Below are 25970 nucleotides of genomic sequence, written 5' to 3' on the forward strand. Positions count from 1 at the left end.
TTAAGGCTGAATCCACAGAAATGCCCCAGTTCCCATTGCCTTTGGGCCCCTTTGTGCATTATGGCCTCATTTCCTCCTGTCCTCTGTAGAGTTTTCCTTCCAGTTTGGCACCAGAAGAACTGTATTTCCCCCTTCTCCTTTATTCTAATGCTAACAGACTGGCTGTGAAAACAGATGGCTTTGCCAGTGAGAGGAGGCCAGCCAGCAGAGCCCCCATGCCAACTCTTCAAAAGGCAGTAAGAGGGGGCTGGTTTGGGGGTTTTGGCGTGCCCAGCTTCACAGAGACAGCTGTATAGTCCCAAGCCAATGCACCAAGAAACCTGCCCTCCCCTGAGACACAATGTGCCAGCAGATCCAAGAGGATCAAGGGAAGGAAGGACCAAGGGGGTCTCTCCTGTCCATGCATTCTCCAGCTGCCAGTTCAAACTCCATAGCATTCAACAGGAAGCTGTATGAATAATGGGGAATAATGGGCGTCCTGGAGTGTGGACAGCAGCTGGGTCATCTTGGGACAAGGACAGCACAATCACAAAGGGCTTTTGATTATGAACAAAATACCTAGGATCAAGCAAATTGAGGTCTCCAAGGGCTCAAAACTCCTCCAAGAAAATCCCAGGTAATGTACCATATCCTAGCTATGCATGCCGCTATCTGCTCTGCCTACATGCTACTCCCAGGCTGTAGGGCTGCAGGATCCTGTCTGGGTGGGAAAGACTGCCTGAGGAGGTCATTGTTTCTAGAATTAGGGCTTTTTTCTTTTCTTTTTTTTTAATCTCATGGAAAGTATTCACAGCTCAGCCCCAGAGCTGAGACGACCTTGCCCCAGGCTCTCCCATACTGGTGGGGTGGCACAGGCTGCAAGGCTGTGTGGATGGTGCTGCCAAGCCTCCTTTGGAAACGGCCATTGTCGGTTTTCCCTTTCAAGTGCTTCTGTGGAAAACCCTCAAGGCGATGTGAAAAAGGCACTTTCTCATGACAGTGTCTCCAAACAGGCTGTGTAAGCCAGGAGATCAGCCCATGGGTGCCAGCAGGCAGCAGGATGATGGAAGGGGCACCAGCTGCCCATGACAGATCCATGGGCAGAAACCAGCCCCAAACCTGGAGTGAGTATAAGGGATGTCAAGGGAAGTGAGGAGCAACTTTCACAGCTCTCAGCGCCTAGCCATGAGTTAACACCTCTTAACACCCCCTACCCCACACGGAGAAGACATATCCTTACCAACATTGTTCTTAACAGAAGGAACTGATAAGGCAGGACCTACAGAAAATGTGTCCTGTATGTAACACTTTCCCTGCCTCTTGACAACAGGCAGCTTGTGCTGGTATCTCTGGAAGCCTTGGCAGCCTTGTTACAGAGGCAGCAGAATGAGGAAGAGGGTGACTTACACAACCTAGGTGCAAAATGAGTTGGTGTTCAGGGCATCTCCATTCTTCTGCCTTCCTTCTCAAGGGTAATAGCTGACTATTTTTTTCTTAGATTAAACAGTATTTGAAAGACAAATTTAATAATGGGAGCTGGAATCAGCGTGTTGTCTCCTTGCTTCAAGTCCCACATTGCAACAGCTGCTGGGACAAAACCTCAGTGACCCTGTACCATGCTGCAGGAGGTGCAGGATCACATGGATCTCCTTCACACCTGCAGCTCTGTCCACAGACACTTATGTATCAATTCAAACCATTCCCAACCTTACAGATTAGAAGCCAAGGTGGCACTCTGCAAGATCCAAGTGGCAAGAAAATGCCCAAACTGTTTTATGTAGAGCATATAATGATGCTGTGTCTATTTGCAAAAGCAGATATAGAATCACAGAATCAGAATTGCTCAGGTTGGAAAAGATCTTCAAGATCATTGAGTCCAACCACAACCTAAATCTACTGTGATTTGGTGAAATTTGCAGGCAGCATTCAGAGAGAAAAGTAATTAAAACATGGTTTCACTTCAATTCCACATCACTTAGAAATAATACAGGAAATGCATTTGCATTTACAAGCAGTAAAGCAAAACTTGTCTCTGCATGGATAAATGACAGTGTAGCCCAGTGCCAGCAAGAGAGGCAGTGAACTGCATCCCTTGCGTGGACAGATACGGAGCGTGCTCTTGCCAACATTTCTTTTGGTTTTGGGGTAGTTAGCAGGAGGAGAGAAAAATCCAACAGTAATAAATGAGTTGTTGCAACCTGCCCTTTTCTGCTCCAGCGATCTGCTGTTTTTGTAAACAGGAAACATCGTGTAACTTGGAGAGGACTACATGTGATAACACTGAAGAATGATCAGAGAGTAAACTGTGAAACCACTATGGTGTCTGATGAGGAAAACCTACAAGCTGTCAAGAGAGCTCTGGACATTTTGTGATACAATCTATCAATTATCCCAGCTGAATGCTTGTGTTTATAGAGGGTATTTTTTGTTGTTGTTGTAATTCCATGCCATCTCAGGCTTACAGTAAGCCACCTGGCCAGCATGAATGTGCAGGTTAATTTCAGGATAATATATTATTCTGTATAATAAAAACAAGTTGTCTGGTTGTTTTTAGTGAATTTGTAGAGGACTGTTCCCATGGGCTCCCCACCTCCCAGGGAGAAGTTGTAGTCTGCTCTGTTTCATCATCGCTTTTGTGGCATTTCCTACCGAGATGAGTGGCACCGAGACAGTTACCAGACGTGGTTATTTGTTCTCTTTGACCTGAGCGACTGCTGTTTTCTAAGCCGTTTGCAGTGTCAGTCCTGTGATTTGACACTTAGACTTCTCCAGTTGGGGATTAAAATGCTGCATCTTTCTTTTGGGCTCCTTATTAATTTTCTAGAGGCAGTTAAAATGAAACTATTCCAAGGGTCTTTTCACTCAAATGCTTTACTGCTGCAAATCAGACCAGTTTCACCTATTTCACGTTAACTATGAGCTGCTTTACAACAAGCTAAAAACCAGGTTTTCCAGACCTCCAGCCCCAATTATGTACAAAGTGCTTAACAATAATCACTACTTTAGGTCTTTTTTCTCAATACCTAAGGAAGAATTAATAAACTTTCTGCCCAACTCTGCTTGCAACCTGCACAGGCAGATCATGAACTGCTTAAAGCCCCCAAAATTTCCCTCCTTTGAATTCTTTCCATTGTTTGTTTGTCTGTTCCCTTCCCAAAGTAAACATTTCCATAAAAATTTAATCTTAAATGTAGTGTTTGAAGTGGCCTAATGTCCCACAGAGAGAAGCCCAGACCTCATTGGGCAATAATTTCCTATTGTTCATATACAATCTAAGCCCCCAAATGCGATGTGTGCCCCTAAAGTCGCCTTCAGCTGTGGTTGGGCAACATGTTGACAGCCTCCATCTTCTAGCAGCTGTCTTCTTAAGCTCAAGAATAAGCTCATATGACCTGAAGATTTCAGGTCACTGTTCCACTGTGTTACCAGAAAAAAAGTCCTACAGCCTAAATAAGGCACCACAAAATGATCTGAAAGTGATTCTTGAGTGCTTTTGATATTTTGTCCACGTGGACAACTGTTGAGACATTCCTGTTCTTGCACCTATATGTACCTGGTCATACTGCATCCCAGCGGAGGCTGCTGATGTGACACTTACACAACAGTTAAAACACTCCACTTCTATTGTTACTACTTCTCTGATGTCCCATATAAGATTTACTCCTCCTATCCATCCTCCTTAGAGGAGGCTTTTGGATAGAGCAGAGTAGGACAGAGCGGCTCAGCTTCAAAGGAAAGCACACTTCTTCCTGCCAGTTTTGTCAGCCTCTGACAGCAGCCTCATCTCTTGGCACAGCACGGAAGGCCTGCAGCAGGAGCAGAGCCGAGAGCAAATGTCTAGGTGCTGCAGCATGTCGGCACATTGAACCGGGAGGCATTTGGCTTCTAGTCGGGAACATCCTTCCCAGCACTGTTTGAACAAACACACCTACTCAGCTCCAGGTGTGCTCCTGTAAACACTTCCGCAGGATGCACCCCGACACTCACCCCACTGACTGACAGCTCTGCCATGGTAGCAACACACAGCGGGTTTCTGTGAAGCTGATAAGGATCTCCAGACCTTTCACTGAAGCATGCTGAGGAAGCCCAAGTGAGTCAACAGTAAGATATGATTCCACATAGGGCCTCCGTACTTGATCTGTTGGTCTCTCACCCACCAAAAGGGTAGGAGTATTCTCTTATAGTCTCTAACGAGTTTTGGATTGAGCTTTTATAACAAGTATAAAAGAGTAAATAATCTCAGTTCTAAACATTCTCCTCCTCTTGATTTCATTTTTCTACATGATTTAAGAGTGCCCAAGGGAAAACATTTAATTCAAAACCCATTTTGGATTTGTATTTTAGGAACATGCAGTGAAGTTATGAGATGTGGCATGTTATGAGCTTCTACAGATTCAGAAGCAGATTTTCAAAGGCAGAGTGAAGCCGGGCAAACAAATTCCATTAGCCAGTGCAAGAGGAATATTTATATATCTTGTGCACATCTGTATGGAGTCAACAAGATAGAAGGAAAAGTTAAGCTGTAATCTCAGAATACGCATTTAAAGCACAGACTTAATATAAATTAGTTCTCTGAGAGTTAATTCAAAGAAATTTCTACAGGAGTATCAAGGATAGGAACACTGAAATATCATGCTTCCCAAGAACCTGTCATATACTTGAAATTTCAGTCCACCCAAAATGATTGTGATAAATGAATACCAGATATAGCCATCTGGTATAACTGTATGTTCTAAACAAATGACTTGGTGTGCTCCCAAAACAACAAGGTCAGCAGCATGTTGGATGCTATGGAGTTTTATGATGTAAAGAAAATTGAAAACAAAAGCAAGCTGGAGATCAAAGATGACCCTGAGGTTGATGGACTTTAGCATCCATACACAATAGGGCTCCAAGGGAACTGGAGGGGTCATTTGGTGCATCTGCTTCTCCAGGACAGGGTCTGATTTCCCTGCACCATTCCAAAAAGGATTGCAGTGAAGAAACTCCTTGATACACTTTCTAAGTGTTCAGTCACAAAGAGCTCTTTTTTCCCCCTGGTAAGATTGCTTTAATGGAATACAGTACTCCAGACCGCAAAGGATTTCTGGTTGCAAGTGCAAAAATGGAGCTGTGTGAGGAAAGGCTGTCACATTCCCATATGCTCATCAACACACTTGCATTGGGACATCTTGCCTATCCTGAACTCTGTTGACAGGTTGCACTAACATTCTGAGGCCTACAAGCTAGAAAACATTTAAAGCACTGACACTGGGGACAAAGAAGTCATTGACTTCCCTGTCATGGCCTGAGACCACAACAGCACCTCTTGGACTAATACAGATAATTCCTTCTTACCATTTTTATTATTTCTGTTTTTGTGTGTTTTCTTTTTCTTCTACACCAACACATTCTATATTGACAAAGACCTAAGGACTTTACATTTTTAAATGCCCTATAGAGATAGGCTGTATTGTTATGTGGCATTTATGTGGTTTGGATCAAAAATCAATGAGGCAAGTGGTTTTGAAATCAGAACAAATTACTATGTTGTTTGAAAAAGCATATCTTTCTTTTAAGATATGCTTGTTTCTCTTGATTGTTTTTCAGTTTTTCTCTATTGAGGGTGCAAGAAGAATTGACTGAAGATTTCTAGCCAATATAAAGATGCATTGTCCCATAAGGAGAATATTTATCTTTATTATTACTCCTTAGTCTTTGTTTGCCTTCTGCGTCAATACAGATGACCGCTGAGCTCAACATCAAGTTAGTGAGGGTTTATGGTTACATGCTTTGAATCACATTGCTAAAGCTTTTAGTGTTTTTCCTTGCACTACAAATTTGGATGGAGGTTTGGATAAATATGAACAATGCAATTAGAGCCTGAAAGCACTTCAAAATCAAGCAGAAATCCTCAATATCAAAAAAGCTTTACTATTTATTGACTCTTTTGTAGGCATCTGGACTTATCCATTAATGGCCTTAGAAGTAAGTCAGGGACATGAGATGCTGGTCTTGGGAGTGTGACATCAGCCACTAAAGGAAGATATTCCCTATTTCTTGACATTGACTATTGGCACCACACATAGCATCAGGATTTGAGGTTGCCCCTATCCTCTGCAGAAGTACGATAAAGGTGTGGGTAGGAGCTTGGCTTTGCTCTGTGGCTGGAATTTCTACATCAATGCTGGGAAAACATCTCATTTCAAGGGAATGACAGCAGGTTACACTGTACAAAGCAACTGTTGAACAAAAGGCTTAAATTTTCTGGCTGGTGAGAAGTGGATGCGTGGTGACACCCCAAAGGCTGTGATATAGCTGCCTGCAAAGGCACAGCTCTAGATTTTTTGACCCATGTACCTTTTTTAGTCCTGTGCTCCAGGGTCATCATCACTACGATGCATTCCATGATTTATGTTTTAGTGATCTTTAAAGTATGATCTGGATAAGAAGGAGCTCTCAGGATGCTTTCTAACAGTTGCTCCATAGTAGTAAGTCAAGCTCAAAAGTCCATGATAGTAGTTAAATAAAATAAAAGCTGGAATTTTCTGAATATCAGTTTTTTTAAGTCTTTGGATTCCTTTGGGTCAGTTTTTCAAGATCTTTCCCAGACAGTCTAGGCATTTTTCAATGAATGTAAATATTGGCACATAATTGTTTGCCTCCGTTGCTGAAGATTCAAAGGAGACACTGCATATTGCATGAGTCATAAGAAAGGCACCAGAGCTGGCAAGACCAGACCTTCCAACGCATTAATTGCCCTATCAAATATATGAGATTTATCAGCCAGATCAGGGCACAGCAAGCAGTGACAGACCATGACAAGCAGCAGTGGAAAAGGAGTCACAACAGAAAATCAGGGTAGGAGAGAAATGATATGACACAAACACCCTGTCTATGATTGTAAACACACTAATCACTGCCATTAGTATCATAACCGTTTCCAGCCTTGGGAGGATGAAGGCTTTCATAGTTTGATTAATTTCTTCCAAAAACTTCAGCCTGCCCCTACAAACACTACTTGGCTATGCACAGCACCTGAAAAGATACAGTCAGATCAGACCCTTATTGTGTCTCATGGCTGAAATGCCAGCTACTTCTCAAGGGACGAAAGTAACTAATCTTGAATTAATTCAGCCCTTTCCCCACCTTCTGGCCCCTTTGATACATAGCTTTGTAATGAGTGGACAGGAGCCTTTCATGCAACCCATCGCACTTCAAGTTTCTCCTGGCAGCTTTTGGCTCAAAGGATGATTTTAGTATGAAATCTGCAGCGGCTGCATGATGTTTGCTTCGGTGGGAAGCACAGAGCCCATGCCGACACAACACAAGGGTCTGGCAGCTGCTCATGCTTGCAAGGACCTGTTCTGCTGCCACTGCCATGGCCAGCAAAGCATGTCACTTCTTGCAGAAAAGGGATCCTGGCTCTGTTTCAAGCCCCTGTCATTGCTGACAGCAATTCACACGCCAAAGCAAATGCTGAGACAGTGCTCAGATCAGTGCTTTACCCTCTGTGCATGTGTGCATGTGTTTATGTTTTAACATTAGCCATACCTTTTCTTATCTATGTCCAAACACTTCCTATGGACATGCACATATGCACGTAGATACCGAGTTAAGAGTCTTGCAGTCTCAGATGGAATAAAAAATTTCTCTCCAAAAGCAGATGGGTCCTCTGAGCACATCATCATTATGCACTGCTGCCTACATTGTGCATGTTGCTGCTGATAGCCTGTTTTGGCTGGGGAAAGCACTATCAGCCCAACCCTAGTCTGCTCCATCATCCTGCTCTATGACTCAAGGGTAAAATTCCCCTTCCTTGTATCTTTCAATACAACATTTTATTTCCTTGGGATCTAGGTGGCTGGGGATGTAAGGACAGATCAATTCTAACTTGTAATATTATCCTGACCTCTTTATATACCAGAATACCTTTTCTTAAAGAACAAAAGATAACCTTATTAAGAGTACTTCATAAGACTTTGACCTCTATCACTTTGTTTCTAAGATTTTTAAAACTTTTCACAAATATTTCTCATTATCTAATTTCTCTGTACTTCATCATAGATCAATCATATCGATCTGAGCCTCCAAATCCTCATTCCCACCATGCCTAGACAACACTTACACTGAGCTCCATGCTTATGTGATGAGAGGGTACAACACAATGTTATTACCGGGCTGTCCAACTCTTATGGCAGCCAGAGGTCAGGCAGGATGTGCTGTTTGGGGGCTGCTACATCCGTTTCTGTAGAGCCAAGGCTTGAGAACTGGTAAATGACAGTTTAGTGCCCATCATTTTCCATGACTTCCACATGTCATGGGAAGCACATGTCAGAATTTGGCCCTCTGTGTTTCTCAAATACTCAAAGGAAAGGAAGTTATTTCTGCTACTCTTTGCACTATTTAGAGGGTGCTATGAGTCCCCAGAATAAATATCTGACATTAAATAACCCTGAGAACTGAGGACATAGATGTACACTTGCCAAAAGCACTACCTAAAGTACCTAAAGTACATTAAATATAATAAAAAGTATTATTAGGTGAGTTCTCACTTATTAGGTGAGTTCTCTTTGGCCAGTGAAAGGAACCCATGTCAGCATCATCCAACTAACAGTCCTTCTTCTTGCACAACTTGCAAATTCTCTTTGCAGCAATAAATCTTGATAGCTGTGTGGATTTTGCAACCTTTGTTGCTGATGACAAATTTCTAGAGGCAGGTCATATGGTCACTGTCTCCATCTTAAAGAATTATATGTAATCCAGGTGAAATTGGCTGTTCCTGGAGAATTATATTTCCAGTTTTCTCTTTTGACATTTTCCCTTTCTATAAAGGAAAGCCAAGCATGAAGGTGGAAAGTCCCAGGTGAGACTCCTTTGTTGTCTAGCTGTCCAATAAATTATATTTAGAAAGGAATCAACCACCAACAACTGATAGGAATTGGGCTGCTTCCAAACTCATTTACTTCCAATTCTTTCATCGCACTGCATGCTAGTATTAAATATTGACTAAAACCTGTTATTTTTCCTACTATTATACCTGCATTGCCTTTCTCACAGAGACTGGGGACCTCAGATCATTTGCACTTGTGCCTGGAGACAGCATTGGCTGTGATTTGTGATGACAGAATCTTGTACATGTACAGCCTGGGAACACACAGGGGAGTGGAAGTTTTCCTGCCCTCACTGTCAATTTCCATTGGTGTTTATTAAATACCCATGGCAAAAGCATGTCCTCTCCTGTACTACATAATCTTCAGACTGTGCTTTTTTCGGCGTATACTCCCATATATGTTTTTCTTCTATTTATATACCTTTTCAGCAAGAGTTGTGATTCATAGAAATGAGTTCCAGAAGACTGGGAAGTCATATATGCAATTCTCCTTTCAGGGTCTGATTACTTTTAAGAACTTTCAGCCATAGCTTGATTTTCTCCTCCAAAACCAGGAGGAATGTGATGGACACAGATTCTGCTTCCTTTGCAAGTGTAAATTGAAGTTGCCTGTGAATGAGTGTTTGTAAAGGACCATTACACTGCTTATGGAGAGAGAGGAAGACACCACTGAAGTCTGAAATGTGAGCATTTGCCCATCTGAGAGAGGCACCTGTCCTCACAGACTGGGAAGAGAAATTTTCAAGAAGGTTGGGAGGATTAATATCTGGTATGCCTTAGGGAGATGGACTGGATACCTATACCAGTATTTTGAATGAATGAAGAGGTAATTACATATGTCCATCCTTTCAGCCTAAAGATATTACCAGGAATCACAGCTTCAAATTTTATTTCTGTCCCCAAGATACAAATAGGAATCTTTCCATCAGACTCAACAAGCCCTGAGCATTTTACATCTCCCAAATAATCATAGGTATTTCCCTTCTGATTTTCAAGTAGAACAGCATTTGCTGTCAGCTATCCAACAGTTTACTACTACCTGCAAGCCACTGCAGATCCCAGCCACAACTGTCTTTCACAATTCCATCTATGCATCTTTGAAATCTACAGTTTGTAAAGAGCAGATACATATCCATAAAGGCTGCCGAGACATCCAAGCTGCACCAGGGGCTCTGCCATTCCCAGAGCGCCCGGTTTCCCTTTCCAAGAGCTGTCTTTTCTGCACGCTCCTTCTGCATGGGACAGCTCCAGCATGGAAGGGTTCCAATTCCTGCAGAAAACAAAGGGCAGGCACATCTGGCAGAAGAGCTGCAAGATGTTCATAAATCATGGCTGATCATGCTGTTGCTGTGAGGTACTGCGAGGGTCCCTTTGAAGAGCTGCACCCAGTTGTAATCTGATAAACCCAGTATTGCTTGTATCGGTCACAAGCAGAATTTCAGTGCCCCACAAGAGCTTTTTGGCTTGTAGAGGGCTGAACCCTTGCCCTTTCCTTGTTCTCTCTCTCCTTGGGTGAACTTCCCACAAGGCAGGAGAGGAGCCCTCCCCACTCGCCACCACCACAAAAACATACGAGGTATCAAAAGAAATAAAGGCACCAACCACATGAATAAACACTGGGGCCTTCTGGCGTCTCTGTAACCCTTCTAGACTGAATCTCACTTTTTTCTGGTGCTCAGCAGCCTGAGGAGACAAACCACACTTGCTCACTGCTTAGATATCAATGGCCTATTCTACAAAATGCTAAAAGGGTTGAAATGTGTCAACAAGACACTCCCACCAGGACTTCTGAGCCAGGCTGCCTCTGAATAGTCCAAATTGTTTCTAAGACATGAGGTGGCCTGTGTTTATCACAGATCTTTATAAACTTCATCTATGCTACAGGAAAAAATACAGTTGAATAAATTTGAAGATCTGACTTTGCACAAGTATTAGGCACTGTCTGCCTGACTTTTGTTGACATATCTTAGTCTTTCATCCCAACCACATCCCATACAAGACTGGTCAAAATCTGGAAGGATTTTGGTGTAAAAATGTTCAGTTTCCTAGAGTTTCTTGGAAGAAAATTCAAAATTCTCATGAGAAATGTAATCTGTGCTTGTAAATGTGAAAGATTTCAACAAATTGTTATACCCACAGACATTTCATGCCTTAAAATGAAATAGTTTTGTTGTGCATGCATGTGGGAAGGATGGGTAAGTAAGAGAAAATAAAGGGAGGTGAATAAAAGCCAGAGAATAAAAGCCAGAGAATAAAAGAATATAAAAAATAAAAATAAAAATTCTAAAGTTCTAGTGATTCAGACACTGAAGTGGGCACTAAATGTAATTCAACAATCAATTATGTTAAAGACTTACTGAGAGAATTTGGGACCATTATCCATTTACCAGGGACTCCATCCTTTATAGCCCATAGGAAGATACTTTGTGTTCCCTTCCCTTATTTAAGTACTAAGTGAATATAAACTACTATTGATAATAAGGTGATTAGGCCTTGCAAACTCAAGACCCTTATAAATATTTCCGAGAGCTGGACGCTGATGTTGATACAATCACCAGGGTTGTGACAACAGAACAGGCACAGCAACAGTGTTGTTTCCATGGGAAACAATATGCCCTTTTTATTTTTACTTCAGTTTACCAAGGTCTGGAATATTGGATTCCCCAAAGTCTTTCAATTCCAAATTTCAGTGGTCTACAAACAGATTTGATAGACATGGTTTCAGCTGGTTCTCCTCTTCACCTCCGCCGTGTCTCTGCTGACTTCAGAGAATTTGCTCAAAATTCCATCCCAAGACAATCAACCTCAGCTCACATTCTAGCTGGAACAAACAGCTGTGATTATTTCTCTTTATAGCTCTTGCCCTCCTCTGAGCAATAACACAGTGCCTGTTGTGAGGGGTGACTTCCAGACCTTCCCTTCACACATGAGCTTTCCACTCCATTTAGCTTCCTGACTTGTTTTTATTTTTCTTCAGAGTGTGTTAAGTTAATATATATGGATAAACAATATTTTCCTCTGTGCCAATAGTTTTATTTGGGTCATTGGTGCCTTGTATCTTTCCCAAGACAAGAATGTTAAAAATACATATATGCGAAGAATGGCTGCTCTGTTCTGAGATGAGAGAAGAGAGGCTGTGCCAGTACTCCAGCTTTCCAAGTTTTATAGACCATGTGGGCTGTGGTTGAGATCAAAGATATAGACATATTTTACCCCAGAAATCCAATAATGGGAGGTTTCGACAGTGATGGAAAAGATAATTCTGCAGAAAAATAGAAAATGGAAATCCTCCAGGTTGCATCCAAACCCTTCCATGCACTCTGCTGCAGTAAATGAGAAGTTGGTGCTGCTCAGCTGAGTGACACCAGAGGAACCGTTCATCCATATGGTCTAATTGTGGCTTTTCATCTACTTTCCATGTATAAATGTCTTTCAGAATTACTGTCAGGAATAAGCAGCACATTACAGTGTAGTGGTGCCAATTCTCATCATTTCATTATGTTCTGTCACAACTGGCATTTTTCCTAAATATCAGCTATTTTACTCAGTCGATTAAGAGAGAATCTCAGCTTTGTCAAAGGACAGACATCTTTGACCTTAAGTCCCACAAATTCAAGCTTGTAAATACGACCTGAATGGATGTCTTTAAGGCTCAAAAAATGAACACAAGCAAAAAATTGAGGGTCTTTTTTTCCCAGTCACGTATATACCGCACCCATCACATTGTAGTGGGGTACACAGCTGGTGGGCTCTGCATGCCTGGATGGAAATGGGAGCCTTTGGAACACACACACGGTCATGGAAAAATGCCTCACTCAGAAAGAGTTCATTCTGCAATCACACGCGAGCAGAACATCCATATTGCTCTACAGTTGCAGTGCCTGTACCTCCTTGCTTCCTGACTGCTGAAAGCAGCTCTTAACTACAGATGAGGAAGGGTTTTCCTTTGGAATGGTTTTCATGATTCCAATAAACCAATTAACTTGGGAATGTTTTTTCAATGTTGCAGTCTAAAAGTCATAGAAAACCAGGGTTAGACACTAAAATACTTCATTTTGATACCTTCCAAAGAGACATTGATATAGTTTTTGTTTTCAGTGCTTTACAACAGTTGGAGTGATTGATGCTTTGAAGATGCTTATCCCTATATGCGCTGCAAAGAAAGCTTCTCTGACTTTAAACAAAGTTAGATGAGGCAATTCTCTCTCTGCAGATTTATCTACGTGATTATAAAGATACTTTAAAACCTAAACCAAGTTTCTCTATGCGAGATGGAGATGGTTCTCTATCACAATGGCTTCTGAGAGAAAAATGAAAAAATCATTCAAGTCAACTGACTAAAATCTCAACATTTTGGCTTCCTTGCAGAAAGAAAAAACATTTTGCAATGCAGACCCCCTCTTTTTATTGGCTGTGTAATACGTTCATGTACTAGGGAGTACCAGGTAAAACAACTTAACTTGACATAACTATACTTGACAAAATAGACTATGATAACAAATACGTGTGACCTCTGATTGTCCTTTCCTGTCCTCCTAGACATGTTTGTCTAGAAGGAAAATATATAGGAGGTGCCAGCAGGATTTTGGAAAACTAGGGCCCTTTGAGACATGTTCTTCACCTGGAAATCCTAGCAGCTGTAGTCAAGAAGTTCTGATTGGTGACACTGCTGCAGTCTCACAGTGCTTATGAGTTACCCCTACAAGCTCATTTTGGGAAGGACTGAAGACACCTACACCGCTTTGGCTCATTCATCCCAGTGTCTGCACGATATACAAAAGGACAGAGATCTCCATGCTGGATGCACCATGGGGATGCAGTCATTTTGCTCCAGAGAATTCATGAACATTTTAGGTGAAAGACAGCCTACACTTGATTTCTTATGTTAATGTATCTCAGTCTTCCATTCCAATCATATTCTATACAAATGTTGACCAGTGTCAAAAATGAAGAGGAGTTCTGTGTAATAATGTCCAGTTTCCTAGAGTTTCTTTGATGGAAATTCAGAATTCCCATGAGACATGTTATCAATACCTGGAAATCTGAAAGATTTCAACCAACTGCTACACTCACTAACTTTTTTATGCCTGAAAATGAACCTATGGAGACAGAGGTCACTCTCTGGACTGGGTTCCACTGATGGTAGAGATTAATCTCTTCTGAGAAGCTGACATCTGCCTTCACGGTACATTAAAACATAATTCCTTCCCTTTTCACCACGTTGTAAGCATAGAAATCTCCTTTAAAGGAAGAAATAGTGTTTAGGATTGATTACATAGTGTCAGTCAAATTATTTTTTTTTTATTTGAAATTGTCCAATGTTAACAAATCAAAACAAAATATGATTTATGAACAGCAACAACAAAAATTATTCTGTTCGTTTTGAAACTCTAAGGACTTCATCTCTCCTCCAGGAAGGGTTTCTAAAAGATACTGTGTGACTTAGGGAAGTATTTATGTTTCAACCAGATTGTGTTTCCCTGTGAAAATGCTCTGTTGGCATTTGTCCAGCCAGGTCTAATTACTTCTGCTTCATGTGACAAGGGAGGCATTCCAGCCTGTTCATCCTATCTGTAATGTCTGTCATTACTAGAGTTTAATCCCATGTAGCTTTCTGCTGTTTATTATTTATTCACAGTCTATGCTGAGTAAATAGCAGTGAAAAGACCTGTGGTAGAAGCTTGTTTTCTTTGGTATCTCTTGGTGTGTTTTCCTGTTCAAAGCATCTGACACCATACTTGCTGTTTGTTCTGCTTTCAGAGACATATCACCTGATAGTAATTTATTAGGGAATTTCTGTGTATTCCATATGTCATTGCACCTGAAATGAAATGCCGGGGTATAACAGAAATAGTAACATGGCTTGTGATGCTGTGAGATTCCTCTGCTTTTGTTACTAATTAAGCTAAGATTTTCAGGATCTTTAAAGAGTGGGGAATTGTTACCCAGCCCCATTTCTGCCCAGGGTTTGAGCCTAAAGTCTTCATAACTCAGTTACCAGCTCCCTACCAACCAGGGTAAATATTGGATGGAGATTGAAAGAAGGGGATAGCATTTAACAGAGCATTCCTTGGCTCTTTCCAAAGCTGAAACTTCATCATTTCAGTGTGATGGCAACACATGAAGCATGTCTAATACTCGCTGATCTCATAAGTCTTTGTAAACTTAAGCCCATTAATGTCGATAGGTTGCTCTACGAGCTGTGAAAGAGCTGCTGAGGAGATGTAAAATCCCATTTCAAACCACAAACAGACTGATCATATATAAATGCTTCAGTCACATAAAAGGCAACTTAAGGATACTTCCTACTGTCTTCACTGCTTTGCAATATGGCAGTTTTTCAAACTGTGGGGCAAGACCTGAGGAAAGTTGGAAAAGGGAAGAAAAGAGGTAGCAAAGGATTAGTATAATCAAAATACAGTCGTTTATATGTATTTCTAAACATTTAACTGAGTATTAACTGTGTTAATCGTGAGAAAGATAATTCTAGGAGGAAAAAGCAAGAAAAGAAATAGCACTGACTTTGACCCCTCACAGCTGGATTCACCAGCTGCCAATGGCTGCAGCAATTGAGTTACAAGAGATAAGCTGAGGTGCAGGAAGCTCCTAAGCTCAGGTTGGCACAGAGATCATCAGTAATAGGTAGGTGCTCACCTTTAAGCACCACATAAAAACACAGCTTCAAGCACGGGAAGAGACACCTTGACACTGGATGCTCTAGGTGTCCATGGATGTGCCTGGATTCAGTGGTTAGCAAGCAACCCTGCCCACATCTGGGGTGCTGGAACTAGTTGGTCTTTGAGGTCCCTTCCAATCCAATTCATTCTGCGATTCAAAAAGGCACTAGCCAAATTCATGGGAGCAGAAGCCATGCTAAAGCAACTAGATGCAGGAGGTTCTACCTCTAGTTTAACTGCAGATCACTTTCAGGAAGGAAAAGATTACTGAGAATCAACATTCAGGTTGGCCATCTGCATGTGCTTCCCCCACAGAGCAGTAAGTGCCTCCTCTGTATGTACCTGCAACAATGACTACATACCTCACGTTCTCCTTAGTCTGGGATTACTATAGTGCTACTGGCAGAGGTATTTAGCAGTTCTTGGGTGAGGTAAATACTTTATTACCTTCAGAGGAAACAGCTGTTGTTGCTCTGGTAGGTGATGAACAAGATGATACTAGCAGCAGAGGAACTGATGCTGCTAACAAGAAGCGTGCATCTGAAATCAGCAAAGTTTTTGATGTTTGTTTTTTTTTTTAATTGATCACTTTCCCTCCTTCACATTGCTTTTATTTTCATTGTGAGAGATGCATTTTGGTTTTTCATGAACACCTCCAAAAAACCTAGATCCAAAAGAATGCCAGGAAAATTACAGCTATTTCTTGTCTACATTTTAAGCATTGCTGCTCTCACTTGAAAACATTCACAAAACCATCTCCTCCCACACAGGAAATAGGGTTTTTCAATCTCTCAGAGGCTAAGACTCCTCAAGAGTTGTGCACCTGGGTAAGTTATGGTTTCCATGCAGCACATACATTTCCAGCATCTCCCCAGGGCCTTTTCCCTGTGGTCATCAGAGATCTTGTAACAAAAGTACATGTGCATGTTCTGAGCTGCCAACAGACTGAAAACTAGAGGATGGATTGTAATAGAAATTAAAGAGTTCTTTTAGGAAACCACAGTCTGATTCGGGTTATACTGATCTAAATCAGATGGTGCTTCTGCAAAATCACTGCCTGAGGAATGAACGCTCAAGTCAGAGCAGAACTAGGCCCTCAGAACAGTGCAGGCAAATGGGTCTCAGAAAAATGATGAAGCCTCGCTAACAACCTGTTGGTGTCTCATGGGGATTCTCTGCAACTTCAGCCATCACATGATGAGGGCACCACCTCCCAAATGCCGGACCAACCCCTATCACAGAGGGCATGTTCTAGCAGTTAAGTGTTGTGTTCATCCTAGAGCTAACTCAGTAACTTTTGTTATTTCTTTTTTTTTTCCCCCCTTTATTTTTGTTTGGTTTTGTTTCAGAATAAGTGGTCATGAGCTGATTTGACTGTAATCATAGAACCATGGAATCATTAAGGTTGAAAAACATCTCTAAGATCATCTAGTCAAACTGTTGGTCCACCACCACCATTCCCACTAAACCATGTCCCTAAATGCCACGTTTTCACATATCTTGAACATCTCCAGGAAATCCAGGAAATCTAATCTGATGCTGTGGAATCTCATGGCTGTGATTTTCTTTGCCGCAGTCGCACAGCTCCTGGTGGATGCACAGCAAGGGAATGCAGGACCAGCTCCTGTGTGTGTTGGGTGACATTCCAGGTTCTTGGCAGCCAACAGATTTATAATCAGGGGAGGCAAAAAGTTAGAAACCATGTGTTGGAACAAGAAGTAAACATCCTGGGTTGCATCCGATCGCATAGGCTTGCTGTAGGGGCCTGGTTCTTCAGGGGCTTGGAATCAGGGACAAAAAATGAGCCCTTAAGTCCACAATGCACTGACATTCTCCACCTATTAAATTAAACAGGAAATTAGTGTTGAGGGGAACTTGCAGAATCATTAATAACTATTTTCTTTTGTGGGAAACCAAGTGGATATCCATCTCCCTCACTGCATGCTGCTCTCCAGCTCACATGAAAACTTTCACACCACGGTCACGTCAAGAGCTCAGCATGTACATTTCCATCAAGTGCTGTCTAGCACACAATGAGATGGTCTGGCAGGTGTTACAGCAGAGTAAATATTTTGAGAAATGAGTAAATAGCAGCCTGTTCTGCCCACAATCTGTCTAATTTTGCAGACACACATTGGAAAGCAATTCCGTAACAAAGACACAAGGGCTGACACCTCTGTTTCTTTCACAGTTGAGAGCTGGGCCCTTGAAGCAGCATCATGTTCTGGAGCAAGCATGCTGCTTTAGGAGCAATCCCCAGATTTCAATGGTGCTATTCATACAGAGGAAGAGGACAACATCTGGCCTTGCATTTTACTAGTTTTTTCCTTGCTTTGCCCAAGTTCGCAAACAGCCCAAATACTGAGAAATCAGCCTCCTACAGCAACAACAACTCTGCAGGTTTTGTTAAAATGGCGGTGTTGCAAATAACAGTTGCTCATTTTAAAGCAGCCTCTGCAACGTTAATGATTCATGTAGTTAGTTGGAGGGGAAAGGAGGGTTGAGACTACACTCTTTGGTCTGCAAGTAAACATAACTTGCTATTCCATACAGAAAAGGTGGAAAAATGACACTTAAAGAGACTGGGGATGTGGTTGTTGTTATCCTAGTGAAAGGACACCTTGGCTGTCACCACATTATCTGAGATATTTTCCTACCTATGAACCAAGCTATAACCTAGAAAGGAAAATCATTGTTAATATTATTTTAATATTATCTGATCATAAAAATGTTATAAGATTTGTGAACCTTACCAGTAGAGAAAACTGATAGCAAGAGTCCCTAAATAATGGTATATATCTTTACAAAGACATTAAATCTCCAATTATTTTAGAGAGGACTATGGTATGAGGGAAAATTCAGCCCAGTCCCTTCCATTAGTTATATTACCCCATCGACTCAACATCATCTCCTGCTTCTGGGAAAGTGCCTGCTTTAAATGGCTCTAGCAGAGCTTTATTAATGCTCCATTCATGCTCATTTTCTTCACGTAGGCTGTCATTACTACTCAACAACTTCTGCAGATGCTGTGCACTCATTAGATTCAAGCGGGCAGGAAAAAAAGTGGGATTGTTATGTCAAACTTGGCTCCATAAAGTTCTGTGAATGAGGTTGTTGCCACCTTGGGAAGCTGGGAGCAACCACATCAACACCCTAAACCTGACAAGTTCTCGCAATTTGTGTGGTTGTGCAGGGTTATATAAGTTTATTTGGGTTCACAGTAGTGCATGGTCACTGGCACTGCTGTCCATGGCCCTTAATCCCTTCCTGTCCCCAGTGGGTGACCTGCAGCCCATGGGAAAGCTGGCCTGACCCCCAGAATCCGTCCAACCCATTTTTGAGCACCTCCAGGGATGGAGCACCTGCAGCTCTCCAGGCAGCCTGTGCCATGGCCTCACTGCCCTCTGAGTGAAAAATTTCTTCTTAACATCTGACCTAAATTTCCCCTTTTGTAGTTTAAAGCCATCCCCCTTTGCCCTGTCACTATCAGACTGTGTAAAATGTCAGTCCCCCTTCTTTTTGTGAGCTCCCTTCAGGTACCTCCAGTGGAAGGTCACAATGAGTCCCCAGAGCCTTTTCTTCTCCAAGCTGAACAAGCCCAACTTCTTCAACCTTCCTTCATAGAAGTGCTCCAGCTCTCTGAGCATCTTTGTGGCCCTCTTCTGGACCCAATCCAACAGTTCCACACCTTTCTTGTGGACACAGTACTCCAGATGGGGCCTTAAAAGGAGACAACAGAGGGAGAACCGAGGAGACCGATCAGTTCAGCATCTGTTTTAAAGCTCTGGTGGAAGCATAGTGGTCCAAGTAACAGGGTGGTATGAGAAACTGGTTTCGATGTGCAGATGCCCACCTCTGCCTGCATTCGTTGAGTCTGGTCTGGTGTATGACAGAACACATCAGCTAGGAGCAGATGGTCAGTATGCTAACTCTTTATAGCATAGGTCAGGGAAAAAGGCAATGTGGGATTGATTAGAGCATAAATCCTCCAGCAAAACCAGCCAGGAAGAGAAGCAAGAGCAGATGGGTCCTTAAATTCATTGCTAAATCCCTCTCTCTCTGCAGAGCCCATGGATACTGCCAGCATCTTTGCAGACAGCAGGGCCTTCAGGGACCATACAGGTGTCCATCTTGCAGAGCTAGAAAGACACACTACAATCACTGTGACCTGTACAGCACAGGTGTATGCATCTCACCCAGTGAACTGCATGTTAATTATCCCAAACCAAAGATATTTGTTTTCTTGGGTATGTTTTTAAGGCAAGACGGGGAATGTTTGGTTGTGAATACCAGAAACTGTAGAAAATAGCAAAAGCAACCTTTCTCCTAAACCAGTGCTCTTGCAGCCACCCTGCACAGCATCAACTTGGAGCCCAGCAGGCTGCCAGAAGTGACAGCTTTCCTGGGAGATTTAAAACCAAAGTTCTTTCTGACAGCTTAATCCCTTGCATGTATATAGCACTTCACATGCCCAAATATTAACTGATTCATGGTTAATTAACTTGTGGTTATAAATTTCCCCTGGCACTTTTTGCAAGGCTCAGGATGTGAATGTTAAACTAAGTGTCCCAGGCAAATTGCAGCACTGTAAGAAAAATAATGGGGCAGATCGTCACCTGGTTTAGTGCAGCTATGTAGATTTACTTGAGCCCAGGGTCTGAACCAATGGTCCTCAACTTCATTAAATAGACCTGCAATGAATGAACTGCAGAGCTCTTTCCTACACTTAACTCCAGTAATTAATTCCCTACTAGAGCGAAGTATGTGGTACGAAATAGCACATTTACTTTTATTCAGATGACTATTTCAATACAATGATGGAGAAGCTTGAGAAGACGAGGTGGCTCAAGGCAAGGAAATGAAGGAGTATTGTGAAAGATCACACTGTATAAAGCCTGAAGATCATAGGGCAACTTTGTCATTTGCTCGAGCAGGAGAGAGAAGGAAAGGAAAATTTTACCCAAAAACAAATATGAGAGAGTAGTTCCTTCGCCTCAGTGGCACTTTGCTTCACCAAAAACTGGTGACATTTCATGGAAGCTCAAGTCACTCCTCTAACAGCCTCTGATAGAGAAAGTGTACACCCTAGGAGGACTGTGTGCTTACCTCCCATCTCTTCTCCCTCGCTTCATGTGATGTCCTTTGGAGACCCTTGGGAATTTTCCAGAGAATGACTTTTCCTTTGACAAGTGCCAGTCCAGTGAAACCAAAATTATGTGTGATCATTTCCAATCCATGTGTTTTACCACGGAGGGGGAAAGATTTCGGAAATATCAGGCAGATGCACAACGTATACCCTTCTGGATCTCTGTACACATACCACTTCCATTCTGGCTTATTCCCCTACAGTATTTTGCCTAATATTTAAGGAACATCTTTAATAATTTCCAAGAGCTCAGTGGTTTATCTTCCAAACATCATTTTTGGAGGGCTCTGATAAGTACCTCTGGCTTCTCCAGGTATCTAATCCCCCTCTGCTGTGCTGGTACATCAAACTTACTTATGTGCAACCACAGTACTGCTGAAATTAGTCCTTGGAGGAATCTCCTGTCTTTGTTATGATGTCAGCTCAACCCGATCGTGCTGAGGCACACACTGGGTAGCCACTCTGACACTGGGTCATGGCTCTGGTTTCACACCAGTTTCTGTCATGGGAGGTGAGTTTAAGGAGTCTACCAAGTGCCACTGAGGACTTGAGACACCTCTAGTGTAGAATGAATACCTATAATCATGCCGATAATTTCAAGGGCCACTTGGCAGACTGGGCATTTTTTATTCATTATGAAATATTCCCTTTTTACAGATGGTTTTGTGCACTATTTCAGGTTAAAAACTTTCCTATCTTTCCTTGTGGTTACTCTGTTCTTCCATGCCACCTTCCTGGGCATCTCTAAGAACCGCTTCCTTACCTTGAATAATAGTAAGGATGGATACTCAAGAATAAGATGGCCTACATAAATTACTAGAAAAACAGAAACTCTATTTAAAAAAAGTGAAAAGATTTAGGTTGTAAATCTTACAGGGCAGATAAATGTAATCTGACCAAAAATCCCCTTCCTTACTGGATTAGTTCTGGGTAGGTGAGAATTTTATTGATTGATCAGGACAAGACCCAGTTCAGGAGCAGTTATGTTTGTGTAAAGATGCTTTAAGGTGGAAATTTATTTTTGCTCAAAGAGGAATGGGACCTGTTTATGATGCTGTTTGCAGCTATTTTCTAGCACTCCATCAATGGCCGATCTAGCAAAACAGATCATATGGATAGTGCCTTTGTCTGCAGCACTCTAAGTAGCTATGAGAAGCATTAGATTAGCATAAGTAGCACTATGAGAAGCATTAACCAAAAGTTCACATCAAAACAAATGAAGGACCCTTGAATACTGATTTGCACCAGATTTGCTGATGACAGCAGCAGCCAAGGGGCGTGAGTACTTCCAGACAGTGGTGTTACCACAGATGAACCCTAAACTTGGATTTGGATTTTGTGTTAGATGGTGTAAAAAACAAAAAACAACAAAAAAAAAAACAATACTTCTCCCAACAGTTCCTAATCTAAGTGTGCTCCAAGTCTAAAGAGGTAACAGGGAGGTACAAACAATAGGGAAGTAAAAGCAGATGATGAGACATTACAGAATATCCCACTAAAAAACAGTGTCAGCATGCTAGTACTCGCCAGTTATCAAATTCTTTGGAGAAACTATGGTGAAGGTGAGTTTTAAGGAGGGATTTCAGGGAATTGTAGTAGGCTGGACATCTTTACCACCTTCTTTCTTGGAGAACAGCAGTTTTCCAGCACTGATGGTACTATCAGATCTGATAACAGTTCTCCTTCTGTGTGATCACTCTGGTATCTAATAAGGCATAAACAGGAATGGAAATGTCTTCTGCAATTAAAACATTCAATGGAGCATGCTTGAGTGAATTCTTATATGTCTGATAAAGCCTGAGGTCCTGGTGCAGCCTGTCAGGCAGGGTGTTAACAAAGCAACTCTTCTCTATCCAAAGGCTTATTTATTCTTGTCAGAACTCAGTATGTTTCAAATCTCTACCCTTCTGTTACATGCAGTCGAAACTGACTCATGAGTTCAAAACTAGTTAGGAAAGACACTTGCTACATAAACACATACATGCACACATACAACACATTGAGCAATGGCACAAGTATTACACCTTTATGAGATCAGCCTAAACAGCAGTGTGGACACAGAAACACCATTTCTTTCACCCCTTCCCAAAATCTGGACATGAATCCACAGCAGCATTTTACACCTGCGCTCTGGGACAGCATCCATAGCCATGTTTAGAGCTGGGGTCAGGATAGCAGGTAGGGGCCAAATGGCCTTTGACATCCTGAGACTGTTTAGTCAGGAGAAGAGGAGGCTAAGGGGAGACCTTATCATTCTTTACAACTCCCTGAAAGGACGTTGTAGAAAGGTGGGGTTGGCTTGAGTTTGAAGTTTGAATTTAGGAGAAACATATTCTCTGAAAGAGTGGTAATGCATTGGAATAGGCTGCCCAGGGTGATGGTGGAACTAACATTCCTGGAGGTTTTCAAGAAATGCAGAGATATGGTACTTAGGGACATGGTTTAGTGGGCAGTATTGGTCATAGGTGGGCATTTGGACTAAATTATCCAACATTAATGACTGTATGATTTTATGATCCCAAACTATAGGGTGAGGGCATAAGAGACACACTTACTTGCCTTCATTCGCACCTGAGTATTTCTATAGGGAGCAGATTCTGGATGAAGGATTACAGTCGTATTCCAGATCTCTGACAAGATCAAGCTCCTGAGGGACATGTGCTGGAGGACAGGGACAACAACCACCAAACCCCAAGAAATTCCTCTTGATGCACTGTATGGACAAACTTTCACCAGCTCATCCCCACCAACTTTCACAATGGGGCTTGCCAGCCTCCACAGCAATCTACCCTGGAGCCATCATGCAGTGATTTGTGATGTACTGAAACACAGTTTACATTGCAAAAAGCTCTAATATGTCCCTGGAAAGCAATTAAGACAGAGCTGCATATGAGTGTTAAGGGTTTTGCTTTGTGAGCAGATGTCCTTTTGGCGGATACACAGCTGACCTCTTGCTCTAGCAAGCCTTGCTCCATCTTGGAGGTACAGCAAGGAAAGAGGCCATCCTGCTCCCGCTCAGCCAGCCTGGTTTTTATGAGGCCTTTGTCCGGAAATAAGAAGTATGGTAAAGCGAGGTGATCTTCCCCCATGACCGCTGGTGTGGATTATGGAGCTGGCAGCAGCAGGAACGCATTAAGGAAAGCTCCCAGCAACGGGTAAGTTTTAAAATGAAAACTGGCTCAGTGTTAATGCGCAAGTAATGTGTCCCAGCTGTCTTTAATAAAACAGCCAGCTGAAACTCAGCATCATAATAAACGGAGCAAGGATTTCACAAACATCCTGGCTGCACAGAGATATTTTTTTTAAAGTTCTTTTTTTTTTCTCTCTCTCTCTCAGAGATTGATTAAACATTTCCTGTTTTCAGCTTTCCAGAATAGTCTTCAGAAGCCTCCCCCTGCTGTCTTCATGCCGGCTGCATCATTTTTCAAGGCCTTGTCTCAGTCCTGGCATGATGTGGATACAGGAGGCTTTGTGCAGACCTTGTGCCTGACTGAGAGGTGCCTCTGCTGCAGCCACAGGTCCATTGGGTTGGAGCCCGTCACTACAGGCATGGAGCTGAATGATGCTGATGACAGTTCCAAACATCTGGGAGTCTCTCAAGACCCAAATAGGAACCTTATGACCCTTCACATCCTATTTGTGGACAAGGCACAGAGGAAGTTTTCCACAGCTGGCAGATTAACCTTGGAGCATCAGTGACCACTGCTTCTGCCAATGAATCAGTCACCCTAAGGCTAGAGTAAGAAAACAGGTTAAGGGTTCAGTAACTCACGTAGGAGCAAGTCATTGAAACCACACACAAACAAAATCTGCTGGGCTGGGTTGCATTCCACTGAACAGGGGATGTCTACTTATAGACTGTCCCAGCCAGTGGAGCAAAAAAAGCATCTTAGGAGACAATTCATCTGAATTAATTTGTGGTTAATTAGGATGTTTTAACACATCCTAGAAGCAGATGGACAGGACTATACATCTCTCTCTTGTGTGTAGCCAAGTTCCCCTTCTGTCCCATGAGTGTACCCAGCTCAAGGTTGGAGGAGGAAAGTCCCCTAGTCATTCCAGTCCCTGTGATCACACAGGGATTCTACAGCCCTTTGTAAAAGAATCTTTGAATCCAGTGCTCCATCAGGTGCTCAGAGCCCTAATCTAAATCTCCCCTCCTTTAGTTTGAAACCATTTCATCTTGTCCTATCCCAAAAGACCCTGCTAAAGAGTCTGCCACCTTCTTTCTTAAAGCTCCCCTTTAGGCATTGAAATGCTGCTATCAGGTCTCCCTAGAGCCCTCTCTTCTCCAGGCTGAACAGCCCCAGCTCTCTCAACCTGTCCGTGTAGGAGAGGTGTTACATTCCTTGGGTCATTTTTGTAACCCTCCTCTGGAAGCACTCCAACAGATCCCTGTGTCTCCTGTACTGAGAACTCCACATCTGGACACAGTGCTCCAGGTGAGGCCTCACCAGTGCAAAGCATAGAGGTAAGATCACCTCCCTCGCTCTGCTGGCCACGCTTCTTTTGATGCAGCCCTGGATACGGTTGGCTTTCCAAGCTGCAAGGGCACAGTGCTGGCTCATGTCCAGCTTCCCATCCACCAGTACCCCCAAGTCCTACTCAGCAGGGCTGTGCTCAATCCTTTCATCCCCCCACTCGTATTGACAAGCTCCTGCCTCTGCCTAGCAAGCTGTAAGTACACCTGACATTCAGCTGAAGTGCACAGGCATTTTGCCAGCCAATAAAATCAGGTTTCACTCATAAACTTTCAATAGTGGAGGGTATGGCTAGAAGTACTCAACTTTCATCCCAGAAATGCATGACCACTTTCAGTGCACTCATTCCAAATATTTTATGCATTTCAGTGTTTCCTATAGCTCTACAGTAACTCCCACAAATATATAAATCATCTCTGTGGTACAGAAGAGAGAAAAGGCTTAGAATGCTGAGTACAGAAGAAGTAGAAACATGTCCTCATCATCTGTAGTTTTCATTAGGAGATGTATGTCCAGATATCTCTAGAATTCAAGATTTGGCTATTGTTTGGAAATGCTTGTTTTTTATCCTGATTCCAAAATTAGGGATCCCTTCACCAAATGGAATATAACTTTTTTTTTTTTTCTCTAAATTTCCACTTCTGACGAGTGTATTGCAGGGTTAGTTAATATGGTGAGGTGTTGAGTGATGAGTGGATCTTTTAAAACACAGTGGACCATCTAACACTGAGAATTTTTGGGTGAGTTTAAAGAGTGACGTTTCTAAGGAGCTAGTACAAACCTGACCTCAGTAGATCATAAAATTGTCATATAAA

This window comes from Meleagris gallopavo, chromosome 4, assembly GCF_905368555.1.
Source record: "Meleagris gallopavo chromosome 4, MGAL_WU_HG_1.1, whole genome shotgun sequence".
Taxonomy (NCBI): Eukaryota; Metazoa; Chordata; class Aves; order Galliformes; family Phasianidae; genus Meleagris; species Meleagris gallopavo.